This window comes from Apostichopus japonicus, chromosome 3 (genome assembly GCF_037975245.1).
Source record: "Apostichopus japonicus isolate 1M-3 chromosome 3, ASM3797524v1, whole genome shotgun sequence".
Classification (NCBI taxonomy): Eukaryota; Metazoa; Echinodermata; class Holothuroidea; order Aspidochirotida; family Stichopodidae; genus Apostichopus; species Apostichopus japonicus.
In genome coordinates this window covers 5,329,010-5,335,758 of record NC_092563.1, presented here as the reverse complement: position 1 = coordinate 5,335,758, position 6,749 = coordinate 5,329,010, and the positions used below count along the sequence as shown (strand labels likewise).

Sequence of the window (6,749 nt, the reverse complement as noted above, 5' to 3'; positions counted from 1 at the left end):
GCTAATGGTGAACCCATTGCCACACCGTCCACTTGATCATAGTATTCACTATTGAGAAGCAAAAAGACAGTACGCTACCATTTTTGGATGTGCTTGTCAGCAACACTGGTCATTGCAACACTTCCGTTAAAGTCTGTGGTGTTTTCAATTTTTATATATATATATATATATATATATATATATATATATCATGCAAAGGCTTACATTATACAGACGAGATTATGTGACCCTACTTCAAGAGGTGAAACCTGAATGGTAAAAGGAAAAGCTTTTATCGATTTACAGTTGCGGGTGTCTATAACCAGCGCGCCCGCCGCGTCAATGATTCGTAAGTGATACAACACGTTTATGTCATAATATATGTATGTATCATGCTATTTCTTGAATGTGTATATACCACGATAAGATCCTAGAGATTATATATAGACCTTCATGAACCGAGTAAATTTGCACCTCGAACGTTCATTAAATGGTCACAGAATCAAACTCATTCTTTCTTTTTTTTCATGGGTAGTTAACTCATCATGTTAGGCTACTTGGTATTTAAGTTAGCAGCAATTGCTAGAAGCCTTCATCATAGATAATATTGTTTTGTCGTAACCAGAAGATAGTCACTTCTGGATACATATTAACAGCCACGTTTGTCAACGTCGTGTAAGCTTGTACCTGTGTAGGCTACTTAACTGTATTTTAAGTTCGCGTTATGATATTGTGGTTTACCATATGCGGCCTTGACTATATGTTATATTGCATTTTAGCCTTTGTCTCCATCATATAGGCCTAGTTGATACTTACGACTGGGGTATAATGGTATTTAGTATGATATTAAATTCTGTCCTCAAGTATTAACGGACGTGATACGGTATCGTGTTACCATATGTGACCGTTCATTAAACTTTTAGGTTTCTAATTAACGCAGGTGTCTCGCTTTATTGACATTCTTGCAGGAAACGGTTGTTATGTCAGCAAGTTCTTTCTCAATTTAAATCATATTTGGAAATTTCGAGTTTGGCATATCATGAAAATACAAACTCCTCTCATACGCATTAAACAAGGTTCAAAGGAAACAATTTTTACAGAGTATAGCATTTTAATAATTAAAACGTGGGCGCATGTGTGGCTATAAAGGTCAAGAGCGCTTTCACGTTAGATATTTTCACTGAAAGAAACTATTCAAAGACACGTCACCTACCTAAACATTGCCGGGGTAATAGATACATTCATTATTTATTACCTTTATAAACATTTTTTTCATTCAAATGAGGGGGGTGGGGGGCTATTGAAAAAGACGGTTGTAAAAAATAAAAATAAATAGCGATGGCTCTTTGGATGCATGCCCGAAGTGACCTCAATGATGAAAAAACAATGGACACTCATAGATAATAGTTCCTGATGTGTTATCTATAAAATTATATGAACTGTTCTTCTAGCCCCACCCGCAAGCTTTATGGGGATGAAAGTATGTCACTTTTGCATATTTAATGGAGTGATGTTATTTTTTTTCAAAGAACTGCATGATCATGAGAAACAACTCGTACCCCCCTCTCATACCTTAAACAACCTTCGAGTCAACTGATGAAAAACATCTTTTTCTACTATGTGCATGACATTTGACCTCAGAAGGTTTGTTTTTGTTAGATTACATCCCCACCCCTACGCAAAAAGATAAATAAATGGAACCATGAGGTTGGTCCCTATACGTTCACTCAAATATCCCATGAATTCCATAAGTGATTTCCCCTTAGTTTACTTTTTGGCCCACTCTTTCAAATATGCAATTTAGTTTTGGAAACTATACTTAAGTTTCTTAGTTGTTAAAGAAAAGATATCTTTCAATGTAAATATGCAAGTATGCAGATGTTGGCGTCTGAGTTTATATTTTGTTTTGTCAATGATACGACATTGCTAAGTTGTTAAGTAGCCAAACGATAGTAACATGTAACTATGCAAGTATATTCACATGCTGGCATTTATAGCTTTATCCTGTGTGTTGTCGTAGCTACGAATAATAATACAAGGTTGAGTTTAGTTGCACAAACTGCATCAACGTGCAAATGTAGGGCCCTGCACGTGCCAGGTTATATGCTTAATCCGACCCTTATTTGAGTGTGTAACTATGGAATACTGACAATATACACTCTGGCGCAGTGGTGACACTACATTTATTGATCACTTTATCCCCTCCCCCGCCCCCCATGATACAAAAACCAGATAATATAGGTAATGCCAGAACGGGCCTACATATATTATCAAAACTAGTCGTATGTCAACATGTTTTGTTTGCTATGAACAGTCGTACCTTTGTTACGATTACTTCATTCGCAGGGACAAATGTTTCATCGATGTTTCTAAATTTTCAAACATAACAACAGTCTGGATTTGTGTCCATTGGTAAATATTCGTTATTTGAATTCTTATTATTAAATTTCCGTTTTGTCACCAGCAGTTTTGAACATATCTGATAGGCTGGTTATGTTGGTATATGGGCAATGTGCATAACTATCAGTGGCATAACTAGGCCAGTGCGGCCTCACTGGGCACAGGACACAGGGAGGGGCAGTGACAAGTTTGAACCCATCTACCTAAGCATAGTATTGATATTAAAGATTCAGTCAGTAAACCAAATGGGCATCGATCTAGATATCCGCCAGATGTGCACTTTCTTTATTCTGCTGTCGGGCCCATGGCCAGCAAAAAACAAATGCAACAAGTCCAGTATAACGTCACGTAGGACTACTGTCTAAGGCCCCTTGGAATGTTACATCATTGAATGGGACATTCAATCGAATATCTAACATTCTTAGAACAGCAATTTAACTCTTATATATATAATGCAGAATTTCCTAATTTATTAATAACGGGTCTAAATAAATTTCAAACGGATGCATTGTTGTAACTTCATTTTATCACTATAACTTAGAAAAGTATCTTTAAATGTTGTAGTCCTCGCATCTGCGTCGTATATGGTATTTATCCGTTTGAGGTACGAAGTAATCCGTGATGAAATTTGGTTTCTTACGCTTTTCTTTCACTTATCTGTCTTCCTCTTCAACCCCTCCATGCACCCTCATGCCAAACCACACTATCTTGTGGTAAACCAGTGGCTCCATTATTATGGTGTGATACCAACCGTTGCTAATAAATTTGTTACAGCTAGTTATTATATTGTACTTACTCTTCAGTTTACGTTATTATATGCGCCGAAACGTTATGGGACATCACAAATGACGTCACGAGATTGTCGACAACTTGGACGCCAACGAACACACAGGAGGTCATAGGTCACTACGACCAGGAAATGAACTGAGGTCAAATTCAACCCCCCCCCCCTTCCGGGGAACATGTTATCTCTCCATCCTCTTCATTAACAGCAATTCTTCCGTTTCGATATGTCGTCGTGGAGATAGACTACTGGATTTGTACGTCCATATACTTCATACTGATCGAGGATTTTCGAGATGGATTTATTCATCCTTAAATATCCATTACTTTCTAATATTTATTGTGAATTCCCAAAGAGGACCTCTTTGTCATTGGCTCACCAACTGATCGGAGTATCGTCCGCTGTTGTCAATCACCGTGGCTACTTAATCGGCAATCCGATACATATACGTAACTACATCTAATTTTAGATATCCAAGCCGTTTCCCTTATATTTATGTGGGGAGACGAACATGCACTTATATTTCAGACATGAGTTATTTCAATAGATCAATTCAGTTGGCGAGATATACAGCTTTTACCAGTCAACATTATGGGTGAGTTAATGTATGAAGTAAAATTAACCATTACAGGAAAATGGATATTCTGTCGTTCAATATCGACAAATTTCGAGCTTTAGCGTCCAATGATACACATACCTAAGAAAGAATGACAATTGCTATTCTATCATGATAACAGATGATTTAATCAGAGACGATGTGTTATGAAAAAAGAACATTCCATTTGAGAATTACTCCTTTATACATGGAGCATCTTTCGTTGCAATTTGTATTGAATTAGTCAATAATTACAGCATAGGGTAAGCATTATTGTTCATCTGATCTGTCAAAAGTCTCGCATTATCTGATCACTTAGAACGAACTCAAAAGAGACGCATTGCTTTCTGCTTTCACTGCAACGAGTAAGATGTTTACCCCATCGGTCCGAAATCAATTTGAATTAGATCATGTCTCGGTGTCGTCCGCTAGCTCAGTGGGTTGAGCAGATGACTAAGAAACTGAAATCTAGAGTTAGTTCGAAACCCACCAAAAATAGACGAATGTGACAAAATTCTATTTTGACTTCTCCCTCTTTTTTTAAGTCTCGTCTTAAAGTATTACATTTGAAGTTAGTTTTCTAGCTGATGTGTTGGTTAGCGCGACGGTGTAAGCGAAAGACCTTGCACTGCTAATCGAGTAAACCGTGGCTAGGGTTCGAGACAGGCTGGAGGCGATAATACCTCCAGCTGTAGGTATGGTGCTTTTTGTGGCCTAGGACCCCGCGCCATGTCTCCCTTGTTGTCGTAAACGAACCCGGGAGGATAGGAGGAGGGTCGGTTGGTCAGAGATCGACTAGAAGCGTTGTAGGTGGCGTCGGTGGGCCGAAACACTGTCTGCGACCGGCATGTGCGCAGCCCATGTCCAGTGGCCCAATGAGTCGCTATTCTCCTACAAAATGTACCTACGGAAGTATACAACTACCATCTAAATATTTAATATATTAAATAATATATATACGAAACTATTACTTAACTAGCGCCATCTCTCTCTTTTACTTCCCGCACAAAGAAAGGAAATTCTTTCTTCAATTATGATTGGTAATATTTTTTTCTTTCCCAAACAGTGAAGAGTGCGTATTGCTTATATGACGTAATGTTACATATTATCCATTATGTTGCAATACGCAAATCTGATGAAAAAGTAATATTTTGTGTATGTTTCGTGGTTGGAAAGTCTTTCTGTAGGTTAATATCATGTTACTTTGACGTGCGTGTATGTCATTGCGCAGTATGAGTATGAGCACTGTGTATTGTAACAAATACTTGTACGAATCTTTTCAAATGAGAATAACAGTAAACTGCAAAAGGAATAGATTGCAAAGCCGTTTAGGCCTTGTCGTTTTATTCTTTTCGATTCGAATTAACAAATATTACAATCTGGTGGGGAAGGGGATTCGTATTACTGACATGAAAGCACGTACAAAAATAATGTTATTATTGCTGTGCGTTACGAAGACGGTGTTAAATACATACCCGTAGGTGACCTATCACTAATAGGAGGATTTGAAGAATGGTTGTTACATGTGGTTTATTATGAGGGCGTTTTGGGATGTATTTTCTCGCCATCTTTTGTATTAAATTTGGAATTAATTCAAAGGAGAGTCAGTGTTAGAATAACAGCAGATTAAGTAAACAAATGGAATGTTCATTTCTTAGAAGATTAGGGTCGTGGATTACAAAAGATGACTGATTACCTTACGATGACTTCAAAGAGCTTAGGCAACAAACATTCTAAGGATTGACAGCGATGTTACTAACAATTGTACACCTGTTTACTTGTTTACTGTACATGGAAATGCCCATTTACCCAAATTAATTTTATTCAATTCTATGGGAGAGGGTGAAAGTTCTTGGTATTAATTTAGATCCTAAGATACTAAGATCCGTTTTTTAATGGAATAGCTTCAGTTTTGTTCTAATAGTTTAAGTATATCATTTCAGTCAATTACATGTATGGGGATAAGATAATAAGTCCATACGTTGCGTTCGCCACGGTTTGGATTCAACGTCGAAATGTTTCCAGGTTGGCTTGGAATAACAGATATGTAACTTAAATTCATCTTAAAGTGATTTTGTTTTTATATAAAACGTATATTTGTTTGCACGTTTGCGTGCATGCAGGAAGCCATTGCATTGTTTACCAGAAGAAAAACCCGTGTATTAAATAGTTACGAATACTTATCGAAATTACTGAAGAACAGTAACCATACGTATATTTTGTACAGTTTCTTACATGTGGTAGGGTGGTTGGGTTTAGTGGTTTGTCCAACGTGGCAATACATCACCAACTTCCTTGAGCACCACAGGCCATGGATTTGAGTATTTTCTACGGAAATATCTTAGTGTTGTAGTGGCTATTTTCTTGCTCGAAATTTCAATTATATTCTCAAACATGTTAACGTTTTTCTCTAAACTCAGCTAATTTATTTCGAAATATGTAATGTTTTCCCAAAGTTCATCTTTTTCCCTGTTTTTTTCTCTTGAAATTTGACTTCAACTATCTATCAATATTCGGCTTGGACAATTCCCCCTAAAGTCTTCGACTATTTATATCTCTAAAGTGCAGGTTAAAGTGATTTTTTAATACATACACGGATAAGTGATTGTCATAGCATAGGTTTCTCCTCAAAACAAGCTATTATCATTGTTGTTTAAAACTTAATTTCTTACTTGTCATTCAGTTTTGATGGACTATACACTCTACCGTATCAGTTTAGAAGTCAGGTATAAACGTCTGGAAGCCTCATTTGAAATCCGTAACAATTTCGTAAAACTGAATGTTTTACCTAAAATTAACACTTTTGTCAGGCTATATCCCTGTGGTTTTGTTCATTTTCGATGTAAATGAACAAAATGTTCAAAGTTCTTAAAGAAAACAAATCTATGGTAAAGTGATGTTGTAAATGCATCCATGGATATCTTATTGTCATCACACAAGAGCTTAGTATTAGAAAAAAAATTGATCAAATGGTTAACTGATATTGTAAAT

General features: G+C 36.7%; 1 protein-coding gene across 2 annotated transcripts in view; it reads right to left on the bottom strand.

The window, feature by feature from the left end:
* Positions 1-6,749, bottom strand: part of LOC139961170 (uncharacterized) — a 176,080-nt gene that overhangs the window by 36,616 nt on the left and 132,715 nt on the right. The gene's annotated exons all lie outside the window — the stretch shown is intronic.